The sequence below is a fragment of the Chrysochloris asiatica genome, unplaced genomic scaffold, assembly GCF_000296735.1.
Source record: "Chrysochloris asiatica unplaced genomic scaffold, ChrAsi1.0 scaffold00061, whole genome shotgun sequence".
Taxonomy (NCBI): Eukaryota; Metazoa; Chordata; class Mammalia; order Afrosoricida; family Chrysochloridae; genus Chrysochloris; species Chrysochloris asiatica.
This window is the reverse complement of record NW_006408579.1, coordinates 6,192,731-6,210,889: the sequence shown is the minus strand read 5'-3', so window position 1 is coordinate 6,210,889 and position 18,159 is coordinate 6,192,731.

Below are 18,159 nucleotides of genomic sequence, written 5' to 3'. Positions count from 1 at the left end.
GGAGGGAATGGGAGCAAATGATGATGCATGGAGGGGATGGTAATCATTGCAATGAAACGAAATACGATAGGATGAATGTAAAGCTGACATTCTCCCATGTAAACTATTACTCAATTCATAATAAAAAAAATTTAAAAAGAGAGATAAAAAGTCATGGGGGGGGGGGAGTGGATGCATAACAGAGATTACCAAGCAGAACCTCAAGATTCTCCAAGAAAGGAAATATTAGAAATAAGGGTGAGTTGGGGAAAAAAAGGGCACAGCATTTTGAGCATTGACATTTGGGAATAAATAATATCATGGGTTCACCACCTCCCCCTTTCTTCCTGCTCACTTCACAAGGCAGGTATCTTGCTGTAGGTTTGTGTTTCCATTTATGGAAACAGTATTGAAAATATTATGTCCTCCCAAGACCTAGTCACTCACTGAATCAAAGTCATGTGTAGTGTCCTCTGTCTTTTCAGAATGCCTCAATTTCATCCACAAACAGCTCAGCATAAGGCTGGCTGTTTTTCTTTTTCATTTCACCACACACCTGTACTGGGTCTACTTGCACCTGCTTCTAGAAAGAAGTCCCTCTTACCTGCTCCTTCTCATTATCTTATCTGCTCATTTTCCTAGAGTTCAACAGCTGCATAGTGGGGAATCCTCTGTTCCCTCACCAGCTGTTTAAATGTATACACCAGCCCAATAGGTGTTCACACATATTTTGAGAACCCCACTGATTTGTTTTTCCCTTTAGTTTTGACTTCAGAGAAGTATCAATAAACTAATCTTAAAAGGTGCAGGCCTCAACAGGAACCAGAAACTCAAAATATTGACAAATGATCTGAAAACACCATGGATTCACTAAGTGAAATTTAGTAACTCTGAAGCATATTACCCTTCTTTCATTATTTTATGTGTAACTGGACGTATGGAAGAGCTAGAACAGAAAGAATATGATGAAAGGTCTATATTCACATCTTTCTATATACCTGTCTTCTCACTCTGTTATGAGACAAACACATGTTGAATAAGAGTGATCAATGCATTTAAATCCACAATCCCATCAGACCAGAATTCTGAACTTGATAATTCATAGACCCTAGTTAGGGGTTGAGTGGGACTGTATAGTCTAACAGTTACTCAGCACCACTATGTATCGGCTCCAATGTATATTACCTATGGGATGGTGTCTTAGTTTCACTGTGCTGGTATAATAGAAATACCACAAATGGGTGGCTTAAAACACACACAAAATTTTTTTTTTTTTTTTTTCACATTTTAGGAGGTTATAAGATTTAGAGGAAGTTTCTTTCTGTCTACTCCAGGAAAAATCCTTGTCTCAGCTTCTCTAGAACTCTTAGAGTTTTTAGGAGATCTACGAATGACATCAATCTTCCTCTACTCCTGCTTACTTGCTTCTGTGCCTAATTTGATCTTTCATATCTCAAAGGTGCTTGGTTTAAGACATGTCCTGTATTGATATGGCCTCAGTAACACAACAAAGTAAACACTGTTCCCAAATCAGATTACATCCACAGATGTAGTAGTTAAGATTTACAACGCACACTTAAAGGGAGCATGTAATTTAATATACAGCACATAGGTATAGATTCACAGTAGGTAGGTAACTTGTCCTAGTCACGTCCTTATAGACTGAAGAGTCAGAATTTAAATCTAGTTTTACCTAATTTTGTCTGCCATACTTACCTAGCTTATAGGTAATTGGCATACAGGGGTCAAACGGATGACCAGGGCAGCTGGATCAGTCTCTAAGACAGTATTCCTAGATCCTATGAAAATTAAAGTCCGTTAGGGGGTCTTTTAAAAATAAAATTTTTGGCTTTATTCCCAGAAATGTGTGTTTGGTAAGTAAAGTGGAGATATGAAATCCATATATATATATATATATATATATATATATATATATATATATATTTTTTTTTTTTTTTTTTAAGTATATATAAATTTTTAAGTCTCCTCATGTGAGTTCTCAGGTGAGTCAGATCCAACATGTTTGAAGACCACATTTTAAGGCATCTATATCAAAATATTAAAGTAGTCTTAAACATAATCTGTCTAATTTTGATAATTCACTATAGGTTTTCCAGCTGACATCTTATCAAAAAGGATTTACATTTACATATTTTATAGTACCACTTCCAGTAAAAGCTAAGCAAACTAAACACATAAACAAAATATAAAACGATTAGGTTGCTTCTGACTCATAACAACACCGTGAGTGCTGCTTGCACGCAGCGACTCCAATAGAACTACTTATTGGTGTTGTTGTTGTTATATACTGTCAAGTCGGTTCCGACCCATAACGACTCCATATAGGGTTTCCAAGGAACAGCTGGTGAACTTCGACCACCGACCTTGCAGTTCAAACTGCTTCGCAGTTTGGTGCATTAACCCACAGCACCACACCAGGATTCCAATAGTACTACTTAAGGATGTTGTTGTTGTTGTGTTCTGTGGAGTCGGTTCCAACTCATAGCAACCCTGTACAGGGTTTCCAAGGCTGTAAATCTTTACGGGAGCAGAAAGCCTCATCTTTCTCCCATGGAACAGCTGGTAGTTTCGAACTGCTGACCTTAAGGTTCGCAGCCCGATTCGTAACCACTACGTTACCAGATGGGAAATTGTATAAATGCACTGTCTGCCTTGTACTATCTTCATTCCTGTTTTATGACCCTAGTTTCTGAGGATTTTGCATGGTTGTAGTATTTGGCAACACAATCTGTGTTTGTTTACTTTATCTGTGCCCTTCATATTTTTTGTAGTGGTCACAATGCAGAAAATGAATCATTTTAATCAGTTTTTATACAGAATTCTTTCCTATCCCTTTGATCATTTTATCTGCCCTTCTCTGGAACTTTTCTATTTCCTTTCTTTTAAGACTCACCAACCAGAACCACATATAGTGCTAATGCACTCAAGTTTTATACAAGGGTAATCCCTTGATCATCCTGGGAGACACTATCGCTATCCTAGAAAAGGTAAATCCCAGGATTTACATCCTGAAAGACTATGGAAAATAAAAAGGAGAGTGAGATAAGATATCTGTTCTCTTTTCTCTCCCATCCTACTTATTTTTCCTTCCTCCTTGCGTCCTAAGAGATTGAATGAAGGGATATTGAGGGAGCAGCAGTTGCTTGGGGAAGTAGAGGAGTTCACTACTTTCAGCTAATCCACAGAGCAGCTGACGGGGTTCTAAGCAAATTTCCTTTGTCCTTACCCATCCCTTTTTCTAAACCCTTTCTTCTGTTTTTCCATTCCACCTTTTGTAATCTCCTCCATTTATAAGGGGTTCACTTGCTGTCAAAAGCATACCCCAAATCACCATCAGTTCGCAAATGTTTGTTTTCCTTACCATCACCCACTTTAATGGTCAAGGTTGTTTGACAACTAGGCTAGGCAATAATTCTAAGTGGCTTTGCCAGTTAGATGTAATTCGGTTTATGTAATGCTTAAGTCATTCTCACGACATCATATGATGTGACCAGCCAATCAGTTGTAAGGGGGTTAAAGTGGGAAGCACAGCCTTAACTCATGTAACCGCCCTGATCTGACGTCAGGGGAGTTTCCCTATGGTGTGGCCTGCATCACTTTTTATTTTACAAGAGATAAAGGTGAAAGAAGGGAGCAGAGAAAAAGGGACCTCATTACCACCAAGAAAGAAGAGCTGAGTGTACAGCATATCTTTGGGATCTGGAGTCCCTGCACTGAGAAGCTTCTAGAACCACAGGAAGATTGATGCCAAGACATATGGTGAACTTCTGGGAACACAGATGTTGAAAGGAGACAAGAACCTTCCCCCAGAGCTGACACAAAGATTTCCCTTAGAACTGGAGTCATGAATTCAGACTTGAAGCCTCCAGCTCTGGTAGTGTAGTGGTTACGACTCTGGCTGCTAACCTCCTAACCTCAAGGTCAGCAGTTGGAAATTACCAGCCATTCTGTGGGAGAAAGATGAGGCTTTCTGCTCCCGTAAAGATTTACAGCTTTGGAAACCCTGTACAGGGTTGTTATGAGTCGGAACTGACTCCACGGCACACCACCACCACCACCAAACTGTGAGAGAATACATTTCTGTTTGTTAAAACCATCCACTTGTAGTATTACTGATAGAGCAGCATTAGAGAACTAAGACAACCCTAATCTCAAAAGAAAACTGCAAATTTGGAGGAGAAATGTTGCTGAGCTGGCAGCCCTAAGGAGCTGGTAATCTAATTATATCATTAAAGGAGTTCACTTTGAATGCAAATGAGCCTTAACCCTTCCAGGGATCTTATGGATTGTGAAAGGTGTTTGTCAACCCAAATACTTTATAATTGATCAGTTTTAGGGGTTTGGGAATGTGCACAAATATATTTAGACTGTATTTGTGTGGAGGGGTGAACTCTGTTTTGGATAGATGACTTCTTTCTCTTTTTGGCATACTGCCCAGACTAGGATGTGTGTAGTGGGGGAGGTGGTAAATGAGAGGGATTTCAAAAAGTTCATGGAAAAATACCATTATCTTTGAATTCCACTTTCCCATGCATTTCTTGAGTCCCTTCAGATAAGTAGAGAACCATATTATGACAGCACAAAAATACATATTTGACTAGGTAAAGACTGATATTTTAAAGAAGAGATGCAGGTGAAGTGGTAGAATTTTTTGTTTTTTGTTTCCAAATTTCAGAATCTGACAGTAGGGAAGGGGCTTCTATGTTACACGTTTTTCTCACTTTACTTGCTCACAGCTCCACTTTCCCATCTCTTCTTGTAGACTGAGCTTCCTAGAGTTCATAACAAATTCCTTCTCTATTTCCTTTTTAATTTTCTCTCAGTGAAAAATCTTATCTCTACTCCTCACTATCTATCCCATTATCCAACATTCTACATTTATAAGAATAAAAAATCTACTGTTTGTACATAAGAACACACATCTGGCAGTAGCAAATTCCAAGGTCTTGACTGAGTCCTTGACCAGTGGGCCCTGTGTGTATAAAGAGGAAGCATGCATTGCATAGTATTTTATTGTTCAGGAGGTGAGAGGGCTGTGGTCTCCTAGTGCCACAGGGTGCCGGGTGGAGAAGGGAGGAAGGTAGGGACTAGAATGGGGCCATCATGGACAGGATGCTGCCCTGTAGGTTGTGGGTAGCCACCATGGGCCTGAGGCCAGTACTGTTGTTTTTAAGTGCTGCCGAGTTGGTTCCAACCCATAATGACCCTATTATATAGGATTTCTGAGGAGCAGCTGGTGGGTTAGAACCACCAATGAGGGCAGTAGCAGTCAATGTCCTAAACATGGAACTCCCTCTGTATTAGGAAGGAAGCAGGACCCCAGAGTCGGGTATCAGTTTCCAGACTCAAGGAGAAGCAGAGACTGTGGACCATGGTCACAAGGAGCTCTGGGACAAGGCCTTTAGATGTCTACGGTCTGCAGAACCCCACATCAGCTGACCAATATCTGTACAGCCACTTATGCTTCCTCAAAATCTCCTCCTGGGCAGGTACAAGTGAATGTAGTCAGGACACTTGGGCAGGGGTGGGGTCAGTGGGTGAGTGGCCAACAGCAGTTGCAGTGTAAAGTCAAGGGCAGAGACTGCACCTGGTTATCAAAGTGTTAAAGGAACCAAGGAACCTCTGGATTGTACATTCTCATGGAGACAGAGAGGAAGCAGACGGCAGGAGCTGTGGGAAGCTTGGACAATGGGCCAGTGGCGGACCCAATGGACAATGTGCACCCTTCCTGTGATACTAGGCCCCTTACCCATGAACAGGGAGCTCCTGTCCCTGACAGTCACCAAGTGTGTTGGCAGAGGGCCATTGAGGGTATGAATCAGGGCCCCGTATCCTATAAAAGGTGTTCTAGTGTGGTGCCCTAGGATAATACATTGGACCACAAGGTCAGTTTAACTGTAAGATAGGCAGTTCAAACTCACCAGCATCTTCTCAGAAACGGTATACAGGGTCGCTATGAGTTAGAACCAACTGAACAGCATTTGTCAACAACATACTAAAAATAAACTGAGCATAAGAGAAGGAGGGTGATAGTTGAGTCTATCTGGAAGATTGGGCAACCCTTCCCTGTGAATGGTGGTGGTAGTAGGGGTGTGTGTGGTGTCGGTTCCAACTCATAGCGACCATGCATAGGGTTTCTGAAGTCAGCAGCATGATTCATAACCACTACACTACCAGAGCTCCTTCCTGTGAATGGTGGTGGGGGTCAAACAAACTTTGCTGAGGTGATATGGGAAAGGTGCAGTGGCAGTGGCAGGTGACCTTAGGGTGAGGTGAGGTAAGAGGGTGAGGTGGTGTGGCCATCCTCCATTTTCACATAACAGTAATATTTGCATAATCACTTGGTCTTTGGAAATTATTCTTATAGATAATTAGGAAGTGAATATAGTGTCAAATGCAAAGTTGAATTTAAGTCTCAGAATCTTGTCATTGGACAAAACCTAAGAAATCATTCAATTACATATGTCAGTCTAATTTTGCTGGAAATCTTTCCTTTTTGTAGCTTATTATCTACTCATCCTTTTTCCTGGTAAAAGATTAGTATGAATTACCTAATTCAGTGTGTTGTTCATGGTGTGATCCACTCCTCCACAGTCAGTACAGAGGGGTTAGCTGAGGATAGCCCTGACTGGCTTAAGTAAGCAAACAACTATCCAGTCCTCTGTAGCCAGTCATTGGTTGTTGTTATTGTTGTAATTGTTGTGAAGTGCCTTTGAGTTGGTTCTGAGTCATAGTAACTCTGTATAGGGTTTCTGAGGAGCATCTAGTGGATGGGAAAGGAGGCCATTTATGGCTAAGATGAATCATGCCTGCAATTCTCACTCTAGGGTTGATAGTAGAGAAGTCCATAAGGCACAATGTTCAATGCTAGGCTACTGATCACAAGGTCAGTGACTCAAATATAGCAGCCATTCTGTGGGAGAAAGATGTGTCCGTCTACTTTTATAAAGATTTTCAGCCTCAGATATCCTACTGGGCAGTTTTATTCTTTCTTATGGGTTTGCTATGAATCAGAATCAACCTGATGGGAACAGGTTTTGTTTGGAGTTGAGCTTAAAGTTAGTTCTATTGAATTCGAATTACAGGATTTGAGTTCCAAAGCTATAGCCATCTTATCATCATGAAACTTAGGTCCTCTGAGAATTAAAAAATCAGGAAAAGTGGGAGGGTCCTAGGAACATTTCAGAAATTTTGTATTTAGCCCCTATATGATTAAGGTTAAACCAAATTCACCACTTCTCAGCCCTAATAGGTCTCTTTTTGATCAACACAGTGTTGTGCTGGATTTTTTCTCAATTGCATCAGAGAGGATTCAAAATGGCAGCTGTATGACTGGGAATATATTTATTTATAATATAGCCTGCTACACAGTTTTTGAAACAATAGAAATTCTTGAATGATTTCTTCTGTTAATCTTTTTCTATGGTCAACCTGACTTTGCAGTCCAGTGCTTATTTTATAATGCCAATCCTAATTGGGGACCTACTGGGGATTTTTTCCCCATATTGGCTTCAGCACAGAATCTAGTTTGTCAGGACCACTTAGAATCTGTATTCTCTCATTAATGTATTATCCATGCTCATTTCTGGCCACATTATCATCTACAACTGAAATGTTACTACAATGGCATAGTCAATAGCATTGATAAAAATCTTGACTAGAGCCATGCCTTGTTGAGGGTACACCCATTGGGAACTCTTTTCAAGTTGATTATGATTTATAAGTTAATGCTCTTTTGATTCAACAAATGATTGTTTCACCTCTCTTACTGTCACCCAATCCATACCTTCACATTGTCCACTGGATTTGGTACCTTGGGGAAAAAGAAAAAGAAAAAAGATATGCTGGGCTATGGATTTCCCAACCACATTTCCAGCCAGTCTACTTATGTGATCAGAATTAAGCCCTAAGTATGAATCCTTCTTCCAGCCCACAGCATCTTCTACTTTAAGAAAGATGAAACTGTCAGCAAGGCAAGTCAGGTCAATAATTTATCAAGAGTCTGTTTTTGGTAGATATTTCAGTGTGAATGCCCTCATCTAAACCATTTATAAAAGTGACAAAACTGGCCCCAGGCATGATTCTTATGAATCTTAATTATTAGACTTTCTCTACATAAGGAAATGTATATTTATTCCTCTTTTCTTTTTGCTTCCAACTAATTCTCTGTTATAAGTATTTATTCTAACTCCACAATGATCCATTTTTAATAGTGCTTATTATGTAAAAATATCAATGACTTCTTATATTATAAATGTTCCTTCTAATTCCTTCAGATTATTAGTGCACAGAAGCATACATGCTGGATCTTGTTCAAGCATCTTCAAAGTAGGCAAGTTATTTAAAGTGAAGACCAATAAACTCAATGTGTTCTCTTATCGATCAAGTGGGATTATACTTGCCATGAGTACCTCACAAAGATTCAAAGAATATTAAATAAAATCATAGACTCATAAACATATATGTATGACTGTATATCACCATGCATCCAATAGCATATTTAATATTTTAGGCTCCAATTTCCCCATAGTTTAGGTAAGAAATGGAGTGGAGGCAAACAAAGAGAAAAACAAACTAAAACATATTGAATGCCTAATATGTCGTAGGAGTCAATCTAGAGAGTTTTTGAGTAAGGTATCTCATTTTATCCTCAATTGTATGAAGATCATTATTTTAGGTTTAATAGATGCCAACACTGAGGCTCCAAAATATTGCTACATCTCAGGAGTAAATAACAGAATTGTGTCCTCAGCCCCAAACCTTAAGAATTTAGCAATAGTCATTTAATTTATGAGTTGTTAGGTATGTGGTTCTAAGTAATTTGCTGGTTATGATAAATAATAATGAATTATACATGTTTAAATGCTTTTTAGTTAAATATATATATTTACTTCACAAATGTGTTTGTATGTATATTTGGGTCCTGGTATGGCACTGCAGAGTCCTGATGTGGTGCTGTGGGGTAATGCGCTGGACTACAAAGTCAGTTTGAACTACAAAGTCAGTGGTTCAAGCTCAGCAGCTGCTCCTCAGAAACTCTATACAGGGTCGCTATGGGTCACAACTGACTCAGTGGCACTTAACGACAACAACATGATACTGTAGGATAGGCCATGGACTGCTAACCTCAAGGCTGGCTGGCAGTTCTAGCCCACTAGCCATTCCTTGGAAACCCTATAGAGAATTGCTGTGAGTCAAAACTGGCTAGACGGCACTTAAGAACAATAAGTATATATATTGTTGTTGTTAAGTACCATCGAGTCAGTTCTGACCCAAAACGACCCTGTATAGGGTTTCCAAGGAGCTTGTACTGCCGGCCCTGCAGTTCAAATGCTTTGCCATCTGGCATACTAATCCACAGTGCCACACCTCATATAGATAGATAGATAGATAGATAGATAGATAGATAGATAGATAGATAGAGATATCTATATATACATATACAATTGTATATATATACAATACACATAATTCTAATCCAAACTCACTGCTGTCAAGTCAATTCCAACTCATAGAAACACTATATAGGGTTTCTGAAACTGCAAATATTTATGGGAGCAAATTACCTCATCTTTCTCCCTTGGAGTGGCTGGTGTGTTTGAACTGGCAGCCTTGCACTTAACAGCCCAACACCTAACCAACAGTGTCATCAAGGATCTATGCACACACACACATGCATGCTCACACACATGGGGGCTTAAAATATTTGTGGAAAAGTTCCATTATCTTTCAATTTTATTTTTCCATGAACTTTCTGAATCCTTTTCATGTATGTGTATGTGTGTGTGTGTGTGTGTGTGTGTGTGTGTGTATCAGCTGACTGCAGCTGTGAATGAGAAAGACAGTAGTTTATATGCTGCTCTTTAAATTTTTCATATATAAATATAAATGTATATTTAGATACACACTTGGATACACACACACTCACACATATCTATCTATAAACCCAACCAGTTACCCTGGAGTCCACTCGGACTCATGTTGACCCCATAGATATTATAGCAGAACGGCACTCCCTAGGGATTTCATGGCTGTGAACTTTCAGAAGCAGATTGCTAGTCAGTTTTTCCAAGGAATCTCTGGGTGTATTCAAACCACCAATCTTAGAGTTAGTAGCTGAGTGCTTAACTTTCTGCACCACATATATGACCTATAAATACATATGCATGCATACAGTGTATTATGATTCAAAGTTACCTCTTTAATTATGTTATTTTCACTCAGGAATTTCATGTTCTTCCCTGAGTAAGAGAAAAAGCTAGTATGGAATTGTTTAAACATAACTCCCAGCCTTTCTGAAGGGCCCACAGGGAGCATCAGCTACTGAGGACCCTTTAATAATTGTGTTGACTCTGAATTATTGCAAGCCTGGCTTCACTATAAATGTTGTGGTGTTTTGTCAAAATCTGGCTATGCCCACGGGAGTATGCTGAGCATATGAATGTCATCTGTCAAATGTGTCAGAGCAGAAACAGTGGTCGGGAATGTTGGACATCAGCAGACTGAAGCTCTGAATGAGAAATACAGTAATTTATGTACTTCTTTTAGAATTTTCATCTCATGAGCTATCTGATATGTGGGATTATCTAATCCTTCAAGGACAGGAAATTTCATTATTTTAAGATTTGAACCCATAAAACCAGACTTACTCTGTTTCCATATAGGGGATCCCTCAGTAATCCCTCAGCTACCTAGATCCCATTTAATTAAGGCCCTTAAATCAAAGAAAACATTGTCTTACAAACTGGATGCTGGGCAAAAGAATGAGTACAGATACCAGGAATGACTAAGACTTCACAGATATACTGAACAGGAGCCAAATGTTCAACACAAACAAGATGCACAGAGGCACAGAGGTAGAAAGGCAGTTGCCAATCCCAGCTTTCTGTAACCTGCTGAATTAAAAATATTGAAATAACTGAAATGCCAGGTCCAGTCTTGTGGGACTCTCCTTAAACAATAACTGCTTTTGAAATGAGGCAAGGAGTTCCCAGTGGGTATTTCTAAATGGACAATTCTGCTTTGTGAATGTAAATTTTCAACCATGGGTACAATTTTATTTATCTACCAAAGGTTACACTTGCCAAACGCTAACATAAATTCAAATGATAAAACCAATTGCAGAAAACACACTTATCTGACATCATTGGAGGAGAAGATGTTATGTATAATGATTTTATTTGCATAATAAAGTTTAACCACTGTCAAAGCCAGGTCTTCAATAGTATGAAAGGGATGGCTAGCTTTACTCGACATCAGTCTGACCTGACATGAACTTTTAGCACTTCTTTCTTTTCTGACAGTAAGTAATCTGACAGCAATGGAAAAAGCCACAGACTAAAACGCTGATGGTTGTTGTTGTTAAGTGCTATTGAGAACCACGTCTAAATAAATCAACTCAAATGAGAGTAACGGGCTTTGAGAATGAGTATGCAGGGATAAGTCCCCAAACCTCCGTATATGCATAGCATGCAGGTTGTTGTTGTTGTTAAGTGCCGTCAAGTCGGTTCCGACCCATAGTGACCCTGTACAGGGTTTCCGAGGGTGTAAATCTTTACGAGAGTAGAAAGCCTCATCTTTTTCCCGCGGCATGCAGGTAGGTGTGAAAAAAGATCCTTGTAGTTAAAACTAAATGCATGTTCCATGTTGTTCCCTGATATCACAGAATCAAAATCTGCCCATGAGAAATCCTGGCAGGTCTGCACTCAATGGAGAATCAACTCTTGATGCCATAGACAGTGTAGATAAACCTTACCTCATCACACTATCATGGGGGAGCGTTTCAGACAGATCAAAAAGAAGTGTTTCTGAATAGTAGTGCTTGGAGCAGTAGCAGCATACACACAACTTCAGAGAATGCTCTCAAAAAGTCAAAGAATTACTGCTTCATAGAAGTCAAGGGAAATCATCTCCTGATCTCTAAGCAGTGGAGGGCACAAATGTAACCCTTATCTAAGGCTTTTGAAGAGTCTTTTTAAAAGAACCAAACTACAAGTTATTGCTGAAGCCAAGGATTATGTTTCACTGCAATTAATAATAAGGATCTTGACTCAAGCCAGCAATCATCCTGGGCATACTCCGGGACTCTGAAGAGAATCAGCAGAAACAAGAAGAAGGAAATTAGGAAAGCCAGAAGCACAGCAGACATCATCCCCTGAAGCCAAGTCAGATTGCGTGCGAAGAAACGAAAATATCAGAAACCCACTGCATATTATATATTGCTTATTGCATTCCATTACACTTTAATTAGTTACTATAGTATAACCTTCATGCCATATTGTGCATTCAGTCTTTGTAAGTCCCTAACTCAAGATTCCCAGTGTTATGATAACACTTTTGTCAATAATCAAAACAGGGAAACCCTGAATGACAATTATAGTTACTATTCTGATATGAAAAGAGGCTAAGAATATGCTATGACATATGCTTAGCAGTTTAATAGGTAGCATTGTTTCTCTTAGAGAGATAATATTTTTGTTTACTTGAGGGACAAGGTAAGGTTGTTGGATAAGAACAATACTGTTGTTGTTGTGTGCTGTCAAGTTGGTTCCAACTTATAGTGACCCTGTATAGAGTTTCTGAGGAGTAGCTGGCAAGTTTGAACCACCAACCTTGCAGTTCAAATTGAACTTGAGGTCAAGTGCTTATTCTACGGTGCCACATCAGGATTCCAGAACAATATTATGCTATGTTAAATAACTCTACTATCAACTGGTACAAGATCTTGGGTTTTTAAAATTTAATTTGCAATTCAGAATGGACTAACCTTATACACAGTGAACACTAAATTTTGCCATAATAATAATACAAGCTGTCAGGACTTCACTGTTTTCTCAACCTTTGCTTTTGTTTTTCACTTGTTTATTCTCTCATTTACATGTAGCAGTAGTTAAGCAGACTCATGAATTTTATAAAAACGCCAAACAAATTTAAGAGGATATATGTCAATGATGTACATCAATAAAATTCTAAAGTTTAAACAATAATTTTTATCATGTTTCTGAATAAAAGCTTTTAATAGCAATATGTAACATGGAGTCCTGGTGTGGTGCTGTAGGATAAACTGCAAAGTAGAAGGTTCAAACCCACCAGCTGCTTCTTGGAAACCCTATATAGGGATGCTATGGGTCAGAACCAATTCAATGTCACTTAACTACAACATATATTTTATCCCTTAGCATACATTTAAAACAAATCACATTACGGATGTAATGCCTCAAAATACCAATTAAAAGGGAAGGAGTCTTCACATCAAGGATCAAGCCTATCTCCTCAGTACACAGGGTTGATAGGGATAGGCAACTTAGACATTAAATACCTAAAATGGGGAGTGGGGGCTATAAAGGCACAAAGTGGTTGGCTTACAAGTTTTCAAGAGGGAATTTCGTTTCAGAGTGAGTGGAGGAAGGTAGAATCCCCACTGAATAGTTCTCATCTGGTCTAGATTGGTTTGGTGAAAGGAGATTGGGATAGGATGTTTTTGATTCAATAGTGAGTAATTATTATCATGACTAATTGCACTTGTCCCTACTGTAAAGGTAGAAGTTGTGTAACAAAAAGAAGGAATAGTTAATCTTACATTCGAGGAACAGAGGACCCTAGGAATATGAAGAGAGAAGAGGATGAGTGGAATGTGGGACCCTAATCAGAGAAGCAGTGACACCATAGATGGAAGCAGAGGTGATGGCATGCAGAGATAGAGCAGTTGAGGACTCTACACTCATGGGCAGGTTTGCAGAATGTGCCCTCTGGTTGTTTAAAGATTATATATTCCTGTGTGTTTTTTGTGTAAATCAATCAATCAATCAATAAAATGAAGATGGAATAGAGGCAACTACTTTTAACTGATGGTGCCTGGAGGAAAATGCAATCATTGCAAAGAAACAAAATACAATTGTTTGAGTGCAAAACCAATTTTCAACATTGTGAACTATCACTTAATTAATAATAAAAGCTTTAAAAAAGAGAAAAAGAAAGAAACCAGATTGATTAATGCACAAAAACGTGCTTACATAAGGAACTACTCTTGGGCATTATTTATCCACTATAGCCAATCAGAACTTACTTTAACTAGCCAATCAGAATATTTTTTACTGTTAGTTCCTGTGACTTTGATATAGATGGCCTGAATGGCCTCTGACAAGTGGAGTGCTATGTTCTATGCTGTTTTTCACAATTGTTTTCTTTCTTAATAAGTCTCTTTGCTTCAACATAAGTAGATCCATAGATAGATAGATAGATGATAGATAGATAGATGATAGATAGATAGATAGATAGATAGATAGATAGATAGATAGATAGATAAAACAATTCATAGGTCTTTCCCATAGCACAGTGCACCTCTTCATTGCCAGATTATCTCCAAAAGATATCCCCATCTGATCTTTTGCACTTCTCTGTACCCTCTTGACTTTTCTGCCCTAAGGAACACTCAAAGAAGTTCACAGACTCTATATTAAGTTGAACTTTTTCTTTAAAGATTATGGGGGATGGAATGGAGAAAGGAAGATTGATTATGACAAACTATGCAGGATAAGCACTGGATTGCAAACTGCAAGGTTGGCGTTTCAAACCCACCAGCGGCTCCTGGGAAACTCTATACAGGGTCGCTATGAGTCTGAACTGACTCGACAGCACTTACCAACAACGACATTGATGAAGCATTTTTTGACATCCATAAGTTGACAAAATAAACCATAAAAATCAATATATTTCAATGAATTTAAAGCACCACATATAATTATCGTCAGTATGATTATTTATAAGAACTTCAAGGGCTAAGTGCTGTACTAGTATCTGAAAGATTTGGTAGTTTGATCTCACACAGTGGCTCCTTGGGAGAAAAGACTGGTCTATCTGCCCCCACAAAAATTACAGCCTAGAAAACCATATGGGGTAGTTCCACTCTGTCACACAGAATCACCATGAGTCAAAATTGACTCACGGTCAACTAACAATGATTATTTATACATTTATAACATGATTATTTATACAGAGAATAATTTAGAGGCCTGGTTAAGTTTTTCTCTCTCTTAGTTAATTGACAATGGGAACAGGCTGTTTTTCCTTTATACAATTTTCAAGGAGATAGAAGTGTAAACTTCAGTGTAACTTAACACACAAACATATACACTTATAACCAAAACACATACAATATTGTTACACACAGTTACTTAATATTATTGAAGTGTTATAAAGAGAATTTAGAGTAAATCGAAATATTAATTAGTACACCTAGTGCAAAAGGTATTACTGACAAATAAAAATGGCAATGTCCGTTTAAGAATGTGTACAAGTTTGAAAGTTTTCTAACTGGAAGTTGAGCTTCTTAATGGGGAGGATTACAGCGGGCTGCAAAATGTGAAAACTCCAAGCTTCATCAGCAAGAATGTGTATCAATGTTAATTAAGCATTCATTAGAATGGAAGGCTAAGTGAGCCGAGGGAGAAAAGAGAGAGAGGAAGACCTAGCTTTGTTAGTAATTTAGAAAGTCAGAATAACCTGTCTTGATTAGATGTTAAGGGTCATGGTGTTGGAGGAAGAATATAGAAAAACCAATGAGCAAAGTTTTTTTTCCTCCCTTGGCTTTAAACTTTCATTTTAGACTTCAAGAGCAGATGATTAAAAAAAAAACCTGGGTTTTTTTTAAAAGGTCAGTATATAGTGAGAAAGGAACCACAATGCGAGTTTAAGATCTCACAAGGACTGATTAAGAAGGCTATTGTACGAAACCTAATTAAGGCAATTAACCCAGCATCAGGCAGAGCAGCTGGTAGGGATTTTCCAAGTAAAACCTCAACTAGCTTGGATGTCCCACTGTCAATGCCAAAGTCCAGGAGCTCCTGCCTTTTACAAAACGATAAGTGTAAATGGTAATTTAAGCCTGGGAAGGAATCCAAGGGTTTGATTAAGTTAAGTGATAATTGATAATTGCTGAAGAGAAATCAAAATTGTCTGACTGTGCTAAAAGTAATAATGCTTACTGAGAGTGCATTGTAAACTGCAAGGGACAGGCACATTTTGACTTTTTGTATTCATCTCTTTTGCTATTAAATCTAATACCTACTACTTTAAGGTAAAATTTATCTTCCTTTTGTTAAACAGCATAATTGATTGGATCCTAAGAGTCCCAGACAAACTGGATATTCTTGTCAGTAACACCTATGAACTCTTTGCTCATAATGAAGCTACAGAACAAGACTGGATTTCAAAGAAAGAAGAGGAAGTATAAATTTCTTAAGGAACACCAAAGTGAAGAGAAGTTCTTAATCAGAAATTTCACAGTGGTGGTAAAAATCAGAGGACTGAGCAAAGAAAGGATAGGAAAGAGAGCAAATGTCAACAAACACATACTCTCACCCAGAATAAAGAAAAAGAAGAAGGAAAAAACCCAACAACCTGAAGAATAGTGGATAAAGAGGATAACAGTGAGAGTTAAGATGGCTTTGTCTGAGGAAATAGATGGTGGTGGTGATTGTCTGCCGTGAAGTCTGTTCTGACTCATAGCGACCCTGTATACGGTTTCCAAGGCTGTAAATCTTTTATGAGAGCAGAAAGACTCATCATTCTTTTGTGGAACGTCTGGTAGTTTCAAATTGCTGACCTTAAGGTGACCAGCCCTACATTGCCAGAGTTCCTTGAGGAAATAGAAGTCTGAAGTCTGTCAAATAAAGTGCAAAATAAAGGAGGAAAGGAATTAGTTAGACACAGGGTCTGGGAGAAAAGAGGTTGAAAAATATTTTCAACTTTGTGAATGATGGAGAAGTCTGTGCTAACAAATGAATGTCAATCAACATGCATTTGTTTGGTATACTTTGGTGACACCATGCTGTCAGAGTAGAACTGTGTACATAGGATTTTCAATAATGGCTTTGTTTGACAGTAGAATGCTAGGAATTTCTTCCAAGGTGCTTCTGTTTGGATGGATTTGAACCACCAACCTTTATGTCAGTAGCCAAGCACTTAACAGTTTTCCCTACCCAGAAAATCCATAATTATACTATACAGAATGTTGTTGAAAAGTGGCGTTGAGTCAATTCCGACCTATAGCGACCCCATAAGGGTTTCTGAGGAGAAGTTTGAGCAGCAACCTTGCAGTTCAAACAGCTTTGCAGTCTGACATATTAACCCACAGTGCCACACCAGGACTCCACTATACGGAATAGTATAACAAAACATGGCAAATGAAGGTTCAGTCTGCACCCATCCCTAGTAACTGGTACTGAATTCAGTGAAAAAGTACGAAGGTATTCACAGGCTCATAAAAAGCAAATAAGTTTTAAAATACACAAGACACATACACACGCAATAAAAGTACTAATTAGAAAAAATAACTCTTCTTCCTGAAATCCTATCAACTCTTTTTCATTTCAAGTTTACTATTTAAGTGTACAAAAAGAAAACTTATGCACATCAAAAAATGCACAGCTTGGATTTTCAGAATATGACATTATCTATGCAATATGCAAGATTAATTAGCAGAACATTCAGAAGTTCCTATATGTTCTTAAGTTCAGGACAGTATATCCAGTCTTTCAAACGAGGATACCTAGATTGTACTAGACTCTTCCTTCTTCATATGTACACACAACTAGCACCAAATCATGTTGATGACACTTTCAAATCCATATCACCTCTTCTCAAGCTTTATTGTCACAGCCTAATCCCAGGCTTGAGCTCTCCATACTTTTTGTTGTTGTTAAGTGCTGTCGAGTCGGTTCCAACCCATAGTGACCCTATGTAGGGTTTGTGAGGAACAGCTGGTGAGCTAGAAACAACAACCTTGTAGTTCAAATGGTTTTACAGGATAACACATTAACCCACAGCACTACACCAGGATTTAGTACTAGGGGAATATGGCAATGGTCTCTTATCCAGCATTCTTGGTCTCCATTCTTTCTCCTTTCAAACCCATAGGTTCACTGCTGCTAGCATGCCATCTCTTCCAGATAGGGTTCTCTGAATCTAACCACCATGTGCTTTCCCAATTATTCAATTTGTAGTGTTTGGGAATTGTTCATTTATATGTCTGTTTCCACAATTTACTTTTGTTTATAGTTGTACTCAAAAGCAGAATGGTTAACATATAATTGTTGTTGTTGTTGTTGTTACGTGCCATCAAGTCGGTACTGACTCATAGCAACCTTAGTCACAGCAGAA